Genomic DNA, 22,648 nt, shown 5'->3' with positions numbered 1-22,648 from the left:
CCAACTTCCTTCTGTCAGATTCTTTCATCACTCCTTTTCTTCCTCAGTTCCACTTTGTTTCCTTCTGCATCCTATCACCAAGGTTAAGATGAAAAATATCACACATCCCAGATTGTGTGGAAATTAAATACGTGAGCTTTAGAACCCAAAACTGCAGTAGGAACCCCAACTCTTCCATAGGATGATCAGAAAAAGTCACGAGCCTGTTACACATCATCTAAAATGGTGACAATTCTACCCACCTTCAGAATTGTTGTGAGAAAAATTTAAGATGTAAAAAGTTCCCAGAACGTAATAGGCATGAAATATTTTAACTTTCAAGATAATAAGATACTATTATTGCTCAAGAGAAATGAGTAAAAAGGCAGACACTGAAGAATAGCAGTAATTTCTGATTACTGCAGACATGCTGGCTACAAATGTCTTGAGTTTTCCTCCTAACACTGACATTATTACTTTTGATCAAGAAAATTTCTCTCTCCAGTGATTGATTATTCTAATTTTGCATTGTGCTACTATTTTTCAAGAACAGGATAAAAAAATCTCTATGGTACACGCTGAGACCTTTACATCTGCTTTTAGGTAATAAGCAAAGTGAATGTTAATGGCATCATACTGTCACTGCAGAAAGGCACCTAAGAATGACTGTGGCACTTGTCATCTGTGACATCTTGGAAAAGTCACTTAAATTTTTTAATACTCATCTACAACACGGAGTAGTGATTGCCCCTAACTGGATAGTATTTTTGTTGGTTAAATGAAAACAATTATATAAAATAAATATATTGATACCTTTGGTAAATCCTCATTTTTTTTCATGACCCCTATGGTGATGGTGGAGATGATCACAGTGACAATGATTTCTCGTAATGTAAGTATCAAGTTATCAGGAAGGCTCGGATAAGGCCGTCTTTGGTGGGCTTGTCTAAACGCAGTTTTTAATTAGAGAGCTTAAGCCCACCATTGCTAAGGATAATTAATCAGACTCCTGATAGTGATAAATAGTGACTTTAATCCTCTACTACAGGATAATTGGATCTGTCACCTGTTAATTATAACATTAGTTAAATATTGTGGAAGGTCGGTAGGAGTAAGCCACTGAGACAAACATCTATTACAATTCTTTGGCATATTTCTGTGTATTGCAGATGGTGATAGCTTCTGTATAAAATTAGTCATTTTTATTTCAAACAGCACTTCACATCCTCTGAGACTACACCTGAAATGAAATTTGAGGACAATGACACTACAAAGGACAAAGCAGACAGATGCTTGCAGTAGCTCTTGTGGTTCATCCTCAGATGCTCCATGGTCAAAGAGACTAGTGAAGATGAACATAAACTTGAGATACGCACGCCACATTTTTATCTGTTCCTCTTCACACCCACATCTCTTCCCCTCAACTTACTGTACAACTTATAAAGCATGAGAAGAGTCACAGGCTCTCACAGCTCACACACTCTGGTGTATTGTGGGTTCCGACAGCACCCAGCTGAGAGATAAATTACAGTCCATGGACAGCCATAGCAACATTATTTTCAGCGGAGCCAAATAACATTCAGTTAATTTTTAAAAAATCACCTTTGATAGCCATTCCAAAAGCTTCTACTGTCTTGAATCTTATTTATTCAGTAATTGAGCCAATGCTTCAGAGACTAATCGAAATATGGTCTATTAAATTTTTGGGTGCCAGCATCTTAGTTTAAAAAAAGCAAGCACACATGGGCCCCGTGCAGTACCCTAGCGGATAGAGTTTTCACCTTGTATGTGCCAGAATCCCATACGGGCGTTGGTTTGTGTCCCAGCTGCCCCACTTCCCACCCAGCTCCCTGCCTGTGGCCTGGGAGGGCAGTAGAAGATGGCTCTAAACCTTGGGGCCTTACACCAGTGTGGGAGACCTGGAGGAAGCTTCTGGCTCCTGGCTTTGAATCAGCTCAGCTTTGCTCTTACAGTCACATGGGGAATAGCCCAGCTGATGGAAGATATTTCTCTGTCTCACCTAGACTCTGAAAGATCTGACTTTCTAATTAAAATAAATGCATCTTTAAGAAAAAAAAAACCTAACACACACAAAAAAGCAATCAAAATAGGCTTTCATATAGTGGCACACATTAAAATTTCACATTTTGAAAAGAAATGTCTTAATTTAAACTTAAGAAAGATAATTATAAAAGTAATTAAAATAATTCGCATTGAAATTTAAATTCTATGATGATTTGTATAACTTCTCTGCAGAAATGGCTATCGAAATCTTCAGCTCATTTTCAAAAATCACTTATTTACCTTTTTCGTTTACTTGAAAAGCAAAAGGAGAGAGAGGGAGGGAGGGGGAGAGAGAGAGCGAGCAAGTGTTTCCATCTGCTATTCCACTCCCCAAATGCTCACAACAGTCATGCTTGAATCAAGTTGAAGCCAGAAGCCCAAAACTCGAACCCTATCAACCACATTTGGGCAGGGAACAAAGTCCTTGAGTCATCGATCGTATTAGCAGGAGGCTGCAGCAGAGCCCAGAAACACCATTATGGGATGTGAATACCACAAGTGCACATTAAAACCGCAGTATTGTTCTTGTTTTCAAAGATTTGTTTCTTTTCATTGTAAACTCAAATTTACAGAGAGAAGAAAAGTCAGAGAGGAAAGATCTTCTGTCCGCTGACTCACTTTCCAAGTTGCCATAAATGGGCAGAGCTGAGCCATTCCAAAGAGCCAGGAACTTCTTCCAGTTCTTCCAAGTGGATGCAAGATTCCAAGGCACTGGGCCATCCTCAGCTGCTTTCCCAGGCCACAAGCAGGGAGCTGGATGGGAAGAGAGTAACCAAGACTCGAACCAGCACCCACATGGAATCCCGGTGCATGCAAGGCGAAGACTCTGGCCGAGTCACTAGGTTGCCATACCAAGCTCAATGCCACATCACTTTACAGATAGATGAACTGTGATTACCTCCTCCCAGGAGTGTGTCACACCGAGTACAAAAGAATTAAATTTTAATTAAGCCTAACTTCTTTTTTATCATTTATACATTTTATGCCTAAGAAAATACTGTATGACCCAAAGTATGGAGTACTTAGCTCTCTGATTTTCTCTTAAGCATTGTATAGCTTTAACACATTGCTAAACATGACTTATTTTGAATTAAATTTTACATATTGTTTGAAGTAGGATACAAATTCATGGATTTGTGAATATCTTGTAAGCTAGCTCAGTTTGTTTAGCAGACTATTCTTTTCTCATTTAAGTGTCACATAAATCTTTGTGAATATCAATTGACCATTGACAAGGACATGCATCTGGACGGTGTCCCATTAATTTACATGGCAAGCCTTCTAGCACCCTGAATTCATTACCAAATTGGGGCAGTAATTTTAACATTGCTAGGTGTGCACATGCTAACATTTACCTTCTAACCAATCATGTAAAGTATTTGCATACTGAAAGCTACAAACTGCTGCTGAATGAAATTAAACAAGACCAACAAACATCTCCCATGCTTGTGGATCGGACAAAAGTGCCACCAAGGTAGCAACACTCCCGAAAGCAATCTACAAAACCACTCTACTCCCTATCCACATCATTTTTATAATGATGTGAGAAAAGGGATCCTCAAATTTCAAAGGTAACACAACAGCTTACTTTTCAGAGTAAAAGATACTAACGACTTCATATTGAATTACAAAGAACAGTGGATTGCCACAACAAAACATTTAAAAAGAAAAATGTCGGGGTGTGGGAGCAAGTGTTTGGCACAGAAGTCAGGATGGACTTGGGGTGCATCCAGTCGCATCCAGTGTCTGGACTTTGAGTCCAGGCTTTGCATCCAGTTCAAGTTTCCTGCCTGCTAAATGGCTCAGTTGGCTTCTTTGTTCCTCTCTTACTCCCTTCCATGTGTTATGCTTCGGTCAACTATTTTAATCTCTTTTGCTTTGTTTCACTCTTTTCTGGGTTATTTTCATAACAGGTTCTGAAAGTAAGGTGCTAATTTGCCCCAGGTATAGGAGAATTGTATATGGCTGATTTACATAAATTTTTGTTTTCTTATCTTCTACAGTCATTCTCCATGGATTAAAATTTGCTTTTATTCTTTTAGGCTATTAAAGATTTCTACAATATCCCCAGTTTCTGGTATGCATTTCTATCAGTCTGTCAAGTATGCAGACACTCTGTTCTTAGTTTGAAGGCAGTTAAGTAAGCAAAGAATGTTAACTACTTCAGTTTTACAGGAATCTTAAAGATGGTAACTTTTAACTTTTTGTATTATCTTCATTGCCGGTTCATTTATCTCTCTTCCTCTTTCTTTTACTTTTTGCTTTTCATGATACAATTCCATAGGCTCAAGATTTCCCCTTCCACGCTCTTTTGCTCCTCTCCTCCCCTGCTTTCCTCCATATTATTACAAAACTATAGCCCTTCAGCAACAGTAACAAGCCCATCATTCTGCTATTTAAGTGTATGATGCTATTGCAGGTATAGACAATGGTAGGAAGTCCAGTGTCCTACTCATAAGTTTTTCCTGTATGGTTCCAAACCACAGCTGCTGCAGGCAGGGTGGCAGCACTGGAGAGAGGAGCTAAGGTTTGCCAACTGTAATTGGCATGAATGCAGCCCAGTGGGACAGCTCAAACCATGCCCACTTCCCTGCACCACCACTCATCCTATTTCTCTTCACTGCCCAAACCTCCTTCTACCAGCCCTCCCTCTCCCTTGTGGTGGGAAAATGCAACTTGAACAATTTTGTAAGTTGGCATCAATGCCAGCTAGAAGCATCCAGTGTGGCTGAAAGCTGCAGCCCTATGACACTTTAGATCAGTGTGATGTCACTAATTATAATTGACCATGGCTGACACTCTCACTCCCAACATTCACTCACTCAACAACACTTTAGAGATGGCAAGGACATGGGCAGCATTCAAACCCTCCTCCAAATTCTGCTTGTTTTGAATATTGAACTAAGCCCCAGCACAGACACCAACTCTGTGTCTACATAGCATATAAAAGGACAACCTTAACTTTACTCATTGCATCTTATTCTCTCTGGAGCTTGGTTGCAGTCATTCCTGAATGCAAACTTTTTCTTTAAATAAATTTTGCTTCTCTGCTCCTCCTATATCTTTACCTCCACCTTAAATTTCTTCTTAAGCAGATATAAGCACCCGGGTCAAGTCCAGCCAGGGATCTTCCCCCAGGACAACAATCCACTGAGTGTTATTATTGTAATATCAATGTATTACCATCCCTTTGTTCCAAGGGAGAGACTCGTCTAACACTCTTTATAATTCTCAGACTAGCAGACCACTAGTCAACTTCCATTTGAAAAACTCAGAATTACAGGGCCTGGCACTGTGGCATAGTAGGCTAATTTTCCACCTGTGCCCATTCAAGTCCCAACTGCTCCACTTCCAAACCAGCTCCATGCTAATGTGCCTGGGGAAACAAGAGAAAGATGGTCCAAGTCTGTAGACCTCTGCAACCACGTTGGAGACATGGAAGAATCTCTAAGCTCCCAGCTTCAGATCAACCCAGCTCCAAATGTTACAGCCTTTTGGGGAGTGAACTAGTGGATCACTATGGTCCCCCTTCTGTCTATAAATCTGCCTTTCATAGGAAAAGAAGGAAGGAAGGAAAGAAGGAAGGGAGGGAGGGAGGGAGGGAGGGAGGAAATCTTTTGTAAAAATTCAGAATTATGAGGAACATTTAAATTGTAAAATAACAAAAGTAAACTAATCATTAAGATTTGACATTGTCCTATGTATTCTTAGGATATAAGTAATGACCTCTGCATGTCTGAAAACAAGATTATGTTCTGAAATAAGTTAGATTCTCTATTATATAAACAAATACACATCATTGTTGAGTTTTATTCTTTTTTCTTCAAATTTGTGCACTAGATTAATATTTATGGTGTTACAGCCATCTACTCATCGCATTCTTTCCTGCAGTGAACAAAACTACTTTATTGAGCAAAACAGTGAAGCATGATGGCAGTTTGTGACATGTGTAACATAAGAACACACAGCAAGTGGGTTTAGAAACTAATAAAATCAAGTTCCTTCTAATAACTCAGAAAATTCTAAGTCAGTGAAGTCTGAATAACAAAACCTACTTAGAAAGAGACACAGACACATAGACTCATTAATAGCAGAGAAAAACATCCTCGCTCCTTGTCCACCATTACAGTTCTTAGAGACCTATCAAACAAAGTGTTGGGAACTGTGGTGATGGATCTCCTATGGATTTATGATGGGCAGAGTGACAACACGAGAGGAAGAGTCACAGAATATCTGTCTCCTTTGTACTAGCCTGGCCTGCACCATAAAAATCCGCATGCCTTTATTTGTTGCCCTGTCCCAACTTGACAAGAGTAATGTTTGCTAACTAAGTTAACAATATTTTCTTTTTATGTTTATCTACTCAAAACAGAAAACTGGGAGCAAAAAAAAAAAAATCATTTGAAGTTGCACTAAGCTTTCTCCCCGTTTGCCCTCTCTATGTCCCACTCTTGCACAGCAAAGTTTACAGAGGAAATTAGATCCACTGTGCATAAACAACTGTATTTTGCTGGTGGCTATGAACTCCCAATAACTCCTCTGAAAATATGGTCTGATGATGATATGGATTATGTTTGTAACCAATTAGAAATGTCACGGTTGAGTATTCACTGTTTGAAGTTGCGACAGCCTAGTACTGAAAAATATTTCATGGGCTTCTTCCATTTATTTAGGATCGAGAGCTTTTTTTACGGCACTCAGAAGTACATCAGACATAAAGTAGTAAAAAGACAAATTATTATTTTCATTACCAGTACTATCATCATGTTACTTATTCAAATTAATGTTATTGCTAAAAGAGAATATGGGGAAATAGATGGAGAATTGGGCTGAAAAATCAGCAGCCTCATTTTCACTTCTTTTCCTGCTGTTCTGTGTGTCAGACTTTTCCTCATGTCAAAAACAAAGCAAAAAAAAAAAAAAAAAGTTATTGCTATCCCTAGTTCAGAACCAAAAACCTCAGGTTTTGGGGGTGTCCAATCATCTTTCCAGTGTAACATAGTGAATAAGTCAGCCAAACCAGAGTGTGTGTTTGTTTTTCTTCTGACTTGTTTTAACCCTTTCTTGACAGACTGGATGATTCCCACCTGGATAGGTAAGTGTCAGCTGCTTTGTTCCATTTATAGAAACCGCGCCGACCACTCAGAAGTAACATGAAGAGCATCAGATATCCAAGCCCAATCAAACTAACTCAACATGAACCATCTCAGGCATGGATGGCAGTTGGAAGCTGAGACAGAAGGCATGGAACATGGACCACCGGGGGGGGGGAGGGGCCCATCTTCAGGGCACCAATGCTAGCCTCTCTGATTGCTCAAAATTTGATTCTCCAGAAAAGATCTAGACCACAAGGTAGCAAGTAGAGTTATCTGTGGATGTTGAACTCTCCTTCCTTTGCGGAACATGACACAGACATCCACTTGCTGATTTCTCGGGAAGGCTTCAGAATCTTCAAACACCTTCAATATTGAAAAGCATCTTGCTCCATCTTTTCACCGTGTCTTTCAGATTAAAAGCAGTAGATGCTTTCTTTTGGCAGACAGTTGCTAGAAACCAAATAATGACAGCAGCCTGATAACCACTGACAGTGACGGAGACTGGACTCCATGAAGGACACAGTGAACACAGATCTTTCTGAAAAATGTTGTCTTTAGGTTTTGTCTTCAAAGGAGTTATCATACAAGAAATAATAATAGTAATGCAACAGACACGGAACACATTAGTATGCATGTTATAGATGCAGAAATTCATAATATTGCTATTAAAGTCACAACATCTATGAGATTACACTTCTGTAGTGAAGGCAGATAATTTTAAATGCATATTTCAAGCAGTTCTGTTCAAAGTGCTGGAAAATATAATTCATGTTAGAAAAAAATAGAGTCAAAGTAGAACTTATTTTTTTGTAATTTGGAAGGAATAGATGCAGGCATGATGCTTCCCAAATGCAGAAAACTCCTCAAAAATATTCATTTGCTAACGGTGACCTCCAGCCGGATGCCACCACAACTGCTTTGAACTTTCAGTGTAAAATACTTCAGTAAGCAATGACCCGGCAAATACAGACATAAACAGAGGAGAGAAAAACATATAGGATTAATATTCACAGAAGATAACATACCCTAGGAAAACAGCATACAGATGTGTTGGAAGACTAGAGCTTGATGCAGTGCAGACAGCCTTGGCATCTAAGAGAGCTAGAAGAGATCTTTATTTCAACTATCGGGTAACTACTTCACCTTGGATCAGAAACTTTGAGCCTCAGTTCCTCTGAATGTAAAATAAATGTTTTAATATTATTCAGCTTTGCACACTTGAGACATTGAAGAACTATATTAAATGGAAATGCCTAGCTCAGCATTTCTGATTGCAGGAAATTCAATAAATAGTAATTCCCTCCTAGTCATCCGAATATCCCATCACTGCACTAGTACTAAAGGCAGATTTGTGCTGATCCATCCAGGTATGCCAAGGGATGACTGCCCTTGTCTCAGTCTTCATGAACACTATGTTAATTAAACTATTTGCAAGAGGCTATCAAAATGCTGCAACTTTCTTTCTTGTTCTCTGAGAACAGTGCTTTCTATAAAGGTGTCAAGTACTTTAATGATCCAGAACTTGGAAGCATGCATCGAGCTTCTGGAATGACCACCAACCAGGGGCACTGAAGAAAAACATGAGACACTTAATAAGGTCCCCTTCTATCTGTAAATCTGCCTTTCAAAGGAAAAGAAGGAAGGAAGGAAGGGAGGGAGGGAGGAAGGAAGGGAGGGAGGGAGGGAGGAAGGAAGGAAGGAAGGAAAGAAGGAAGGAAGGAAGGAAGGAAGGAAGGAAGGAAGGAAGGAAGAGGAAGGAGGAGGAGGGAGGGAGGGAGGGAGGGAGGGAGGGAGGAAGGAAGGAAGGAAGGAAGGAAGAAAGGAAGGAAGGAAGGAAGGAAGGAGAAGAAAGAAAGAAAGAAAGAAAGAAAGAAAGAAAGAAAGAAAGAAAGAAAGAAAGAAAGAAAGAAAGAAAGAAAGAAAGAAAGAAAGAAAGAAAGAAAGAAAGAAAGAGAATCAAAAGAGAAAGAAAGAAAAGAAAGAAAGAAACAAAGAAAGAAACAAAGAAACAAAGAAAGATGAAAGGAAAGGAAGGGAGGAAGGAAGGAAAAGAGAGAGAGAAGGAGGGAAAGGACGGAGAGAGAAGGAGGGAGTGGGGAGAGAAAGATAGAAAAAGAAAGAGAGAGGAGGGAGGCAGGGAGGCAGGCAGGCTGATGCCATGCAGTTATAGGCCCATCCTTTGCCTGCGGTGTCTGCATTCCTCATTTGGGTACCAGTTCTGTCCTGGCTCCACTTTTGATCCAGCTCCCTAGTTATGGCCTGGAATGGCAGGCGAGGATAGCTCAATTCCTTGAGTCCCTGCACCCATGTGGGAAACACAGAAGCTCTTGGCTTTGATTGGCCCCTGTATCCATGCATCCAGAGGCACTGTTAGGCCAATCTCACTGGAACAAGACGTAGAGCAAAACTCCACCTGTGAAAGGACAAGAGGAAACATAACCTCCTGGCAGGTGGTTACCCCATAGATGAAAAGCTGCACAGCACTAATATTCATCATTTACACATTTAGCAATCCAATAAGAAATCCAAAGAAGCAGCTCAAAAACCCTCAAATTCAACAAAGACTCGCTACTTCCATCTGTCTCCTCATCTTCCCACACTCCTGCTATCACCATACCAAGTGATTTCCTAGCAGTGCACCTGCAAATGCTTTTTTGGGAAATAAGTCCCTACCTATTCCATATGGTGTATCATCAAGGTTCTGTTGTAATGGCCTAAGGCAATGGACATGAACTGTGTAAAAATTCTTTAAAATTCCTAATTATCAATGTTTGATGCAGTCATTCATCAAATTCATGTTCTGTTTGCACTTTGTTTCCTACAACTAAATAAATTTCTTTAAAACAAATTGCTTTTGACTTAATTGATCATTATTCAAAAGGCTTTGCTTTCCTGGCCTTCACAAAAATCTGATCTCAGTTTTCTTAGCTCATGGTCCATTGATGCAATCAGATGCTTGTATTCTTATATTTTTTAAATACTTTCAAAAAATCCCAAGAATGGATAATTAGACTGAGGAAAAATAATTTCTTTTTCAATGTTAAGCCATAGCAGTAAGTCAGCACAGTGTATGAAGAAGTGGGTTCCAGAAAAAAGCCCCTTGTCTTAGACAATGCTTATTTTTCCCTTCCAAAGTTTTCAGGGAGTGTTTCCTTGGTTTTGCGTGCTTAAAATGCCAATGTCTGCCTTACTTAGCTAATTGTAGTACTATACTTGATCCACAATGCTATCCTTTCAAATCAATGGATGTTTCAGACATGACTTTTTCCTTAATGGGATATGCTATTAAATTAGGGTGGTGATGTCCTCGGACTTTATTAATTAATAAATGAGTGGTTTCTCAAAGCAAAATTAGAATTTTAAATTTTCTGTCCCTTGCCAGGGATCAACCAGCCCTCTGCAGGGCTAGTCTTTATGAGCAAGGAGCTTTGGTAAGTCAGGCTGTTGTCTAAAGCATTCACAAGCTGTTGGATTCAGCCTGCCTCACGGAGGAGGACTGTGTCTACAGGACATGTTCTAACCTGCAAATACTCCTGGGAAAATTCCTCCTGGTGTGGCAGCACTACTCACATGCAGAGTCCTTGGAAAATCTTATGCTAGGCCAAGATCATGCAAAGCACACTCAAAGATGAAAGATAACCTGCTCTCCTAAATTATATTTATTTATAATTGACGTTTATGTTTATCAGTTCACCTAATAACAGCATAATAATTTTGTCATCTCTGCAACTTGTACCACATGTGCCACATGTGCCAGAACCAGGGCCAAGTATTACACTCCATTCAATACTTAAAACCACTTTGTCAGATCTTACTAGTAACATCCTTTATTTAGGGAAAATGAGAAAAACGCAGTTCCACATGTTAAAACTGCTTTCCCAAAGCTAGAGGACTAATGATAAATGATTCCCGAATCAAAGTCCAGGTTTCAAGTCACTCCATCGTCTCAGCCAGCATGTTACAGACCACTAGTACTCTCTCTCATCAATCAACTAGGGTTCACGGTGACAAGGAATGCCATGACCTGAGCTCTTTATTGGACAAAAGAAAAATGAGCCCCTACATGCTGATAAGATTTGGGGGCAACAAACCTTACTTGTTCCAAAACTTCTTTAAATGTCTCCCTTGGGTCAAAAATTCTTTTCTGTTATCACTGAAGATATTTTTAAAAGTTCAAACCAAATGTGAGGAAGAGCAGGTTAAGGAAAGGTCAAAACCACAAAATCTCAGGAGTCACCAATGAGGTTTGGCAGCTGACACCGAGCTAACTCATGTCCTAGTTGGAGGTCTTTAAAGAAGGTCCAGCACAAGGGAGTCGAGGAAGTGCAATGTGCATGAACAGCAAAGAACTGGTTCAATGAGAGTCAGAAAGTTCTTACAGCAGTTCCAGACACAAAAGTTACAGTCAACTTTTAGGATGTGACCCAGATTTCTACAAACTGTAAGTTACAAGAGCAACCTCAAATCTATGCAACTTATCAATAGGTCATCAGCCATATTTGGACAGAAAATATCTTCTTTAGAAGAATAGTCTCGTTCCCAAAGGAAAGAAAAAACATCCAGCAAAGACTGACAATCATAAGCCAAGTCATAAAATCCAAGTAACTCTTCGTCTAATTATCAAAACCTAGAAAACTGTGACGATAATCCCTACACCTTTGGCCAAACACATTAGGAACACTGTATAAAACTCTTCCGAAATGTCTTCGGATGTATTCCAACCTGTTGGGTATAATTTTATGCTAGAAAATGAGAATTTTGCATTTTAAAAAGGCCTAGAAACTACGGGAAATCTTGATGAAATTAAAATTTTCAAACTTGGAGGTGAAGCTATACACAAATCATTTTGCATTTCAAGGAATTAGTGTGGGAAAAGCAATCTATTACTAGAAATACAACTCTTCTTCAAAAGAATAAAAAATAGCACAAGGAGTGAGAAAGTCCAGATTTCTTAGTTTTTTAAGTGTTTAAGTGATGAAAGAACTTACTTTTCTTTTTGTTTCCTAGAAATAAATGACTCCTTTAAAAAGATAAAATTGTGTCTAAATTGTCAAAAAAGAAAAGGTATTTCTTTAATCCTAATTCATTAAGTAGCTAGAACACTACTTTAGAGTAACAAAATGGTGATAATAATAATTACTTAAACTCTGTAATTCTAGAGGATTTTCTTAACACTTGCTATCCTATTCAGTGTGCACAACAGCGAAAAATAATGCAAGTTGGAAATCCTTAAATCCATTATACAAAAGAGACAACTATGTTTTTCTTAACAGAAAGACAAACAAAGAGAGAGAGATTAGAAAACAAGCTATCTTATTTATAGTCACATATTTGATAATGAACAGCACCCACTTGAGTCTTCAGTACCAAATCCTTATCTATCTGTTGGAACTCAGGAACTAGTTTAACGAACAGCAAACTTTGCTGAGGCCAATTTGGTGAAGAAACATGAACATATTTGTTTTATCTAAACCTTCTTCTCCATATTGGTATGTTTTAGAACAAAGGACATCCACCTATTTGTGTGTATCTGTTGGTCTTAAAAGTCGATTTCTGGATCAGTGATCCAGACTCCAGCTATCACCAGGGATCCAGGAGTGGCCAGGCTTCGGCTCTTGTGGCAGCTAGGTGGGAGCTTGGGTATGCCTGGGGAGTTTGGGAGGCAAAGGTAGCCTGGGAGCAGCCAACCCTGCTGGAGAGTTTGTAGGTATTAATATCTAATTTGCATGAGTTCTGTACAAATTGTGATTGTTCACAAAGCAGCAATTCTATTTTAGGTACACACTGCTTTGAAGTGGATATAAAAGATACACTTTTTCTTTTGGAAAAATAACTGGCAAGTAGAATGAGGGTTTTGAAAATGAGTTCATACATGTCCTTAGTATTCATTAAGCGCTAACTATTAAGTTGTAGCTGTATATAATCTATGTCAAAGTTGTTTCTTTGTTCATATAACTTGATGTTTATGTAATTTTCCTTTAAGAGGGTTCATAACTAGTTGGCTAGTTACAGTAAAAGTATCAAGATTTCAATCTGATAGGAAAATCAATGTATCTCTTTGTACTGTCAATAGCACCAATTACATCTCATTGGTCATGATGGGAAGTGCTTTGCATTTACTTAATACAGACTTTTTTTTTTTCTTAAACTTGATGCCTGTTTATATGTCACCCTAAACCCTGAATCAGAGCTTGTTGACAAGAAAATAAAACATACCTCTGTCTCTCAATGGCTCAGTTAGCTGCTAAGGAATGCTTGATCTATCCCCAACACAGAGTGAGTAATTCAAAATGACAGTAAAGAAAAGCTTGCATAATCTCACACACATGGACAGTAAAGACAGCTGACAGATTTATGGGTTATAACCTGCAGGAGACTCCGTGCAGATGTGTTTCCTTCATTCCTCTTTGCGGGCTAGCAACTTCTTTCATCTTCAGGCTCTTTGGATAAATTTTGCCCAGGAGCTGATGGATTTTAAATCTGTCAAATAGGGACCTATTAAATCTGACTCAGTGCTATAAAAGGTAGTAGCCTGAAGCCCTGAGTTGTAGCCGCTCTAAAGATGACACACACCTCTTCATCCATGTAGAATTTTATGGCAGAGAACAGCAAAGCTATTCGGGTTGCCACTCGGCAAATGAGAAATGAGAAAGGACATTTCACTTCTTGTGCCATTGAACACCTACCCTAGGCAGCTATAGCAACCGCCCAGCTGCACTGCACTCCCTTTTCACTCCATTGGTCTAGAATGAAAGAACTCATAGCCACATGATGCTTTCATCCCCAAGACAAGGAAACAGCGTCTTAAGAAAGCCCCTAGAATTTATGAAAGAATACCACCCTAAGAAAGACTGGGAAGAAATAATGCTTTTATTCCCATATTTAGAAGCTTTGAGGTGTGGGTATTGGAGCATTGTGAAGGGCTGAGATCTGCAAACATCCTGACATAATACTCTCTCTTGTAAAGTATTAAAAATCTAGTGATTACAATGCTTAAGCAAACTGAGTTTTCAAGAGTTGGCAATCCATCTGATTTCTGATATCAGAGTTCATGTCACTAGAACCTAATCAATGTAGAAAGTACCTTAGTTATTTTTGGGTGGTTTTATTTATTTGAAATGCACAAAGATAGAGAGATACACACACACATACACACACACACACACTTCAACCCCTCAGTCCATGCCCCAAATAGCTACTTCAATCGGTACTGGGCCAGACCAAAGCACAAGTTCAGAATGCAACTCAGGTGTCATAGTGGGTGGCGGGGACTGAGATCTTGTATCTGCTGTCTAAAACCACAAGAGCAGAGGTTGAACAAGACCACAGACAGGATCCTGGAACTCCATCTGAGTCTCCTGTGTGGATGGCAGCGATGCAAGCACTTAAGATGTCTCCTGCTGCTTTCCCACATGCATTAGTTAAGTAGCTGGATAAGAAGTGAAGCAGCCAACATTCCCATGGCATGCTGCCTGTCTCCATTATGGAGCCAAAACGACTGTACTTTTATAGACCTGCCTTAGTTGGTTACTGAATACTGTTCACCCAGGAAGGTTCTACCCACAAGGAAAGCGACTGCAATTTAGCAATTACTGAAGTTAAAAGGTGCAGCATGTTCCTTAGCCGCTTGGGGTATCAAGACCTGAACTTATGAAATTATATTATAAAATAAACAAATTTACAAAAAGGGAAGTTGGAAATAAAAAAAGCGGACCCTCCTTTGAAAGGTTTCTCTTCTCTCCCTGTTAGGCTTCGGCAAGAGGGATCTCCTTGGGTTTGGGTTTTCATCTTTGCATCTTGGCCACTCTGACTCCACACACACTTCAGAATCCTGTGCCCTCTGACTGCCAGAAATAAGACTCTGTAAGCTACCAATAATGCCTTCCTTCCAACTTTTCATTCTTTTCTGTCAGTTACATATTACTCTCTGAAGACTTCTATTCCACAAATCCTGGCTCACATGCTTTTCAGTGATTACATGCTATAAATTAGATGCTCGCATTTCACTGTCCTTTGATCTTACTGCTGGTATGGAGTCCCATTCTTCCCTTCTACCTGTCATTCTACCTGTCACAGCTTCCGCAGCAGAGACAGCCCAGACGACTGCTGATGCATGGGCCTCATCACGGACCCCGATGCTTTCGGTCATCCGTGTTTGAGGATATTCACGTGAGTGATCATCTGTTAAATATCAGGACCTTACGTAGTTTGTGCACTCCAGCGTGTCCACTTCCCTGGATGCTTCAGTCCTTCCCTCCAACATCTGCAAGGGCGACTCTGGAATCCCTGTTTTATTAACAGGGGTGTATGACTCTGCACGCTTCTCAGAAATATCCTCATAGTGTTTATATAGCATCTCCCGCAGTAATTTCCAAGATTTTACAGCCTGCATCTTGGGAGAGTACCCCCTAGTCAACTTTTTCTGGCAACCAGTCTTATGTCCAGGTGCTCTCGAAAATTTAAATCCAGGGCCCGGCTCTATGGCCTAGTGGTTAAAGTCCTCACCTTGAACATGCTGGGATCCCAGATGAGCGCCAGTTCTAATCCTGGCAGCCCCACTTCCAATCCAGCTCCTTGCTTGGGCCTGGGAAAGCAGTCAAGGATGGCCCAAAGTCTTGGGATCCTGCACTCAAGTGGGAGACCCGGAAGAAGCTCTGGGTTCCCAGCTTTGGATCGGTTTAGTACCAGCCATTGTGGTCATTCGGGGAGTGAATCATTGGAAGGAAGATCTTCCTCTCTGTCTCGCCTCTTCTCTGTATATCTGACTTTCCAATTTAAAAAAATTAATTATTTTTAAAAAAGAAAATTTAAGACCATATATTCTCCACTCGGTAGACTCCAAATAAACTCACAGCCCTTTGTTATCAATAGAATGTGGCTATTTCACAGAGGAGAAAAAAAATCTAACCCTATTTAAATTCGCTGAAAATTCATGGCACCAAAACCAAATGTATAGACAGAAAGAAATGCTGCCCCCCAAAAAATATCTTCCAAGTAGAGTATTTTCTCATGGGTCAAATGATGGCAAGGCTTCATCAAATTCTCCGCTAACTGCAGGCAGATGCTTCTAGAGGTAAGCTCCGAAACAAATCTTTCAGGCTTTTGATGGTAGAAAAGGTGTGGTTTTCAGATCCTCATTGAAGGAAGTTAGAACTTCATGAATAGATAAATCACTAAATCATATATCACTGTGTCTCAGGGGTAATAGCTTCTTTTAGTATTAAAAATATTTAAATTATGCAAATATAAGCCTGGCAAATATAAGAGCAAGAACTCAAAACTCAACCATTTGAATTATAATGTATCTATATGAAGGAATAATCATGACGCTCACTGAAAGTAAAGTACTCTACAATTGCTAACTGCTTATCATTTACCAGCAATAACAACATGTCTCCAGGACAAGACTATTCCTTCAGTACTTTGTTTTCCATGGTTACCAATTAGTTAATCTTGCTTTAATTTGGGAACTCTTGTGGTTAGATTAAAGATTAAAGGAAACACATCAGAATTAAAGGCAAAGGAGTGTTATGTAATTTTGAAGTAGTTAACAATATTTTGAAAAATGAACCGTCTACAATTCCCAGCCTTGACCTTGGATGTAAAATAATCAGCCAATAGAGACACAGTCACAGTTCACCTGAGGCTCCCAGTTGGATCTCACACACACACTGCCAGGAATAGAGAACATTTCTGATCCAATTAGGTCCCTGCTAAAGCATTTAGATGTCAATCATCACAGTTAAACTGCCCCAGATTTCTCTAAGTGTCAGAGAAAGGTGATGCGGAAGAGAAAATGTACACATTGCTCCTCTACTTTATTTTAAAATTGAACTCTGAGAGATAAGGGACAAAATGGAATGGTTAGCCGTGTGGACTCCAGGGTCATGTGGACCACAATTGGACTCCACCTTAGTCTACAGTTCAATAAATATTGGATAAATTATTTATTACTTTTGAACCTATAGTTCATCATCTACAATGAGGATTTAACAGTAGCACCTTTGTCAGGCTTATAAGAATGAATATTTATCAGGAAAAAGGAAGCCAGATAAAAAAAGAGAGAAGAACAATAGGAGGGAAGAATTAGAAAGGGATTAAGGCAAAAAGCAAAGATCTTCCATAGGAAATGCTGGAGAAATCCATTGTCCTCTGAATTACATTAAGTCATGAGCAGGATGGAAGGAGCGTGACAGAGACAGCAGTCTTCAAGAGCAGAGACCAAACGTCGCATCAGCTCCTAGCTTCAAGTATACAACGCAATGGTGTGGTGAGGGAGAGAGCAAAAGTCTGAGTCTTCTCATGGCCACACGGCCAGAAATCAACCTGAACCTGCACTTGCAGAGTTCTGTTACAAAGACAGGGAAAGCCAAAAAGCCCTTAGCAGCTCAAATGCATCACTAGCCTCTCTGACTGTATACATTCTCAAAGCCATTAGGGAAAGCATTTGTTTTCTGGTCCAATTCTCCTGGAAGTCTTTCTCACTGTTATTTCCCACCACCAGGTACCCAGTGTATGATGGAATTGGCTAGAGACATATTGTCCCTATTGATATAGCCAGACTATAAGATCACTACACCCATAAACCTGAAACAGACTGGCTTTGTGGACATCTGTTGTAGTATAAAGAAAGCGAATGTGTAATTTGTCACAGAAATTGAGATAGTGCTGAAAATTATGAGTAAAATAAAATTTCACAACAATTGATTTAAACTAAGAAGATCTTGAGTGTGTTTATTTATACATAAATGAACTCATATTATTAATAAAGAACAATACATTTTGATTTAATGCTGCAGGAGCCCTTGTAAATAGTAACTGCAGGTGAAGCATTGTGACATAGTGGGTTAAGACACTACACGGAATGACCAAACCCCAGAGTGTATGAGGTCAAGACCTACCCCTGCTTCTGATCCAGGTTCCTACTAATACACCTTGGAAGCAGCAAACGATGACCCAAGAACTTAGGTTTCTGCCATTCAGAAGGAAGACCTGGATGAAATTCTTTCTTCCTGACTTATGCCCCAACCCAATAATAGAGGATGACATCAACACCCTATTTCATCAATGGATTCATCAACCAGGCAAAAAAGTTAAAAAGAAACAGCAAAGCTAATTTTCACTATAGATCAAGTGCATCTAATAGCTATCCACAGAACATTTCATCCTGTGGCTGCAGAACACGCATTGTTTTCAGTTGCTCATAGAACATCGTCAAGGATAGTGCGCATACTGGACCACAAAGTACGTTTCAATGAATATAAACACTGAAACCATATGTATTTCTAATATTCTTTAAACCACAAATGAAACAAAGAGAAATACTTCACATAAATACCTCTTCACAATAACGAAATTCTTGAATGCTATAGGTCTCTACAAGATTTCACATGCTAATCATCCTCCAAACTAATGCAAGATCAATATCATTCCAATATAAAACAAAGGTTGGCCTTCAGGTGAAATACAGTAGGTAATATGGAAAGGGGCTTAAAGGAAGGCCAAATATATTCCAAACAAATCATCAGCCCCTGACATTGGCTTGGGAGAAGGCCATTCATACGATACAGGAATATAGCCTGTATGGTTGGTGTGGCATAGTGAGGAAGATGATTGTGATGACGGGGATCGAGGCCTTCCTTCCAGGATGACTACTAATTATCACTCAACATGGCTGATCTTGGTTGTTTTGTCTCCCTTCGGGGCTGGTGTGAAAACCAAATGGAAAATATTATTTGAATTCTTAAAACATCTGTAAGTTTAAAGTTTGGTTAGAATAGTAGCCCACATGGTCATACTTACCTTTAGAACTCTAATCCAGGAACAAAGAATAGCTAGATGGACACAGAGGAGTAAATCATATTTTCATGATCTATGTCTGTTGTTTAATTTATTTAATTTATTTCCACAATTTTAAAATAGAAATGCCAGTTAAGACGCCTATGGTAACACCTGTGTTTGATGCCTTGTTCTGGTTCTTGATTAAAACTTTTTGCTAATATAGTCCCTGGGAGATAATGATGATAATTGAATTAATTGTGGTCATATCACTCATTTGAAAGACCAGGATTGAGTTCCTTGCTCCTGGCTTAAAGCTCCTCTCTGCAGTAATTATTTCACAAGTGAATCAGTAAGTTTACTGACTTTTGCTCTCTCTCTCTCTGCCCCTCAAACAAATAAGTCTTAAAAATAGGATGGAAACAAGACATCCTACAGGTTATCGTGGAAACTAAATGATGCACCTTATCAAATAATTATAACATGAATTCTAGGTCATCATAAGCATTTTATAAGCAACACCTGACAGAATATAGCAAAACAAATTTTTATGAAGAAAATCAGGAACATACCAAGAAGGCATGTCTCACCACACATAGGCCTAAACAGGGATTGCATTAGGTAGCCAGGGGTATGGGTAATCCTGGAATAGCATGACAACCACTGAAAACAGAAACAGGTAGCTAAGCTGCTTTCTCAATGTCAGATAGTCATTCTACCCACCTGTGTTAGTCATGGTTTATATTTAACACATGCAATTAGCAATACTTTGCATGAATCAGCAGTGTTACAAAATGTGACTCATGGATCCAACCAATGCTTCTGTCATGAAAAGTTTGTGTGATAATGAGTAAGACTCCAAATCTCCATCTCTTCATTTGTCAAATGAAAGCAATGATTAATGTCACACAAATAAGCTGAAGAGCAGGTGTATGAAGTGTGTCCCACAGCCCTGCTTTCAGAAATTGATTCTTGAGAAATAGAAGCTACATATTTGATTAATGTGAACAAAATCTACTTTGAAGGGCCCTTAACCTAGCTGGAAGGGCAAAGGTCGTCAAAGTGATGCAAAAACATCAGCAATAAAGCAAGGAAATGATTGAGAGCAAAGGTCGAGATTCCTTTCAGCAATGCAGATTAACCAAGTGCTTTGGAAGTAACTGTGGTATGACGTTCCCATGTGCCAACTACAGCTCCTAACTGTAGAAACACTGGAGAATGGAGCAGCAACCCTCCCAGCCCCATTGCGCTTACCATCTTGTCGTACTAATGACTCAACAGTAGTATGTCCCACTCTCTTCTCCTCCCCAGAACAGCAATAAGTAGGATAAAGGATTTCTCCAGCTATTCATTCACTTTCTTCCCTCCTGCTTTTGACTGATCCCATCCAAAAATATTTTCAGAAAATGCTGTTAATATCAACAAATCCTATATTTGCTGAGTCAAATTTCAAAGCCTTAGAGTCTATGATTTGTATTCATGAATATGCAGTAAGGTGCTACTTTTTTTTAAGATTTATTTTTTTAATTTTTTTTTGCAAAGTCAGATATACAGAGAGGAGGAGAGAGAGAGGACGATCTTCCATTCCTTGATTCACTCCCCAACGAAGCCAGGAGCCAGGAGCTTCCTCTAGGTCTCCCAGGCAGGTGCAGGGTCCCAAGGCTTTGGGCCTTCCTCTACTGCATTCCCAGGCCACAAGCAGGGAGCTGGATGGGAAGCAGGGCTGCTGGGACTAGAACCAGCACCCATATGGGATTCCTGGCATGCAAGGTGAGGACTTTAACCACTATGCTATCATGCCGGCCCAAGGTGCTACTTTCTAAATGTGACTATCTTTAAGACAATGTATGTAGAATTGTTACAAGGCATGTCACTTGGGGTTAAACTAGACCTGACCTGCAGGTTTTATTCTGCAAGGGAATTTGGAAGCTGTGTGTTGGCAACATTAGTAAGATGCTCACGGAGTCTCTGGGACTCTGTATGTCTGTGCATAGATGACTGGTTTGGGTCAGATGATCTCTGAACTCTACTTATGCTCCTTTCCTTGCCGTCTGGTTCGTACTTGACCAGAAGCATCAAAGATGTACTCAAAAGCAGAATGTGTTACCTGTAGAATGGTTTGGCTGGATTCTATCAGCATGATAGCCAAGGAGCCCGCAGAGGATGCCTTGTCTTAGCTAAGGCATTTTAAATACCCTCTGGCTTGGAATTAAAAAGTTGACCTTCAGAGTTTTCTGTCTACTTGAGACCACTCTAAATGCTCAGGGAAACAAACCCAGCCATGCTCATCAGTCACAAACTTCATTAGCTTAGAAGGGTCGTCTAACCTTGGTTTCATTTTCCTGAGCCTCAAAATGGAGATGACACCTGTTCTCCCCGTTTGGACCTCTTGAATTGCAAATGGCAAAACTGAGAAGTGAAAATGCTTTCAAAATGAGAAAAAAAAATGGTCACAGCAGGCACTAAAAGTGAATATATATGTGTGTATATATATGTATATACACATATATATGTACATGTATCTCCAATATCATGAAAGGAATAGATATATTTAAATGTGTATATATTAACATTTATATTGAATTTGATAACATACCTACTGCTCATACTAATATTATCATTGTGTATTTTAATATACCTCTAATATTAAGGACATAGATGCACAGACCATGTTTTCTAGGACTTACATTTATACATCCTTGAGCATTTCTCATACACATCAGCTTTTCTCACCATTATCTAAAAGCACAAATCATGAACACTGGGCATTCTTCATGCCTGTAGCATCAACAAAGCCAATTGTTTGGCGAGTATCCAAAGTATATCCATGAGTTCAGTCTAGAGATCTACATTTTAACTCCTTTATTTCCTCCAACTAATTTAGATCGAGATGATCCACACAACATTGGGATCAGGGAGTATGCTCTCTGTCTGCTTCTGATGGTGATGATTAACCATGCAGTATCTAACACTGCCAGGGCATATCAAACTATTATAGAAGAAGTGTGACAGTGGCAAATGACAGAGGTATTTGGCAAGGATGGGTGGACCTTCCTTGTGTTTGAGATGAGAGCCATGGTTAGCCAGGGGCCCCAACAGCATATCCTGGTAAATACCTACAGACCTAGGAATGTACCATGGAGTCAAAGTGGACACTTTCATGAAAATTAATAACCGTATTGTCTTGAGAATATCAGATTTTTCCTCAAGCTATATTAAAAGGGCAGTGGTTAAGAATGTGGCCTATAGAATAAGAACAGTTTGGGACTAAATCCTAACTCCAATAATTACAGAACGTTAGCTCTCTCACCTCATTCGTAAAACAAGGATAGTAATCTCACCTGTGTTGCACAGGTAACACAAGCATTGCTTGAGTGAAGTATTCTTAATGCCTTGCCTAGCACAGAATGAGGACCCAATATGTGCCAGTCACCTGGAAAAATGAATGCTAAGAGTCATGTATTTGGTTCCCACGCACATTTGGAAAACTTGCCTAGATGCTAAGCATCTATATAAGCACACACACACAAGCACATATATATTTGAATTGAAACAGTACATAGAAATAGATGAAGGAATCACTCTAGGATTATTATAACAAAGTCCATCCAGTGAACGCATGCAATTGTCTCATTTTACCACAACTGAGGCAAGCACCTTCATCAAGATCCCAGGATTGCCCAATTCCTCCCCTATCAAGAATATACAGATTATTCTGTGTCTCTTAATCC

The sequence above is a fragment of the Ochotona curzoniae genome, unplaced genomic scaffold (assembly GCF_017591425.1).
Source record: "Ochotona curzoniae isolate NIBS_2020 unplaced genomic scaffold, NIBS_Ocur_1.0 contig_66, whole genome shotgun sequence".
NCBI lineage: Eukaryota > Metazoa > Chordata > Mammalia > Lagomorpha > Ochotonidae > Ochotona > Ochotona curzoniae.
The sequence above is the reverse complement of the archived record's forward strand: the minus strand, read 5'-3'. Positions refer to the sequence as shown.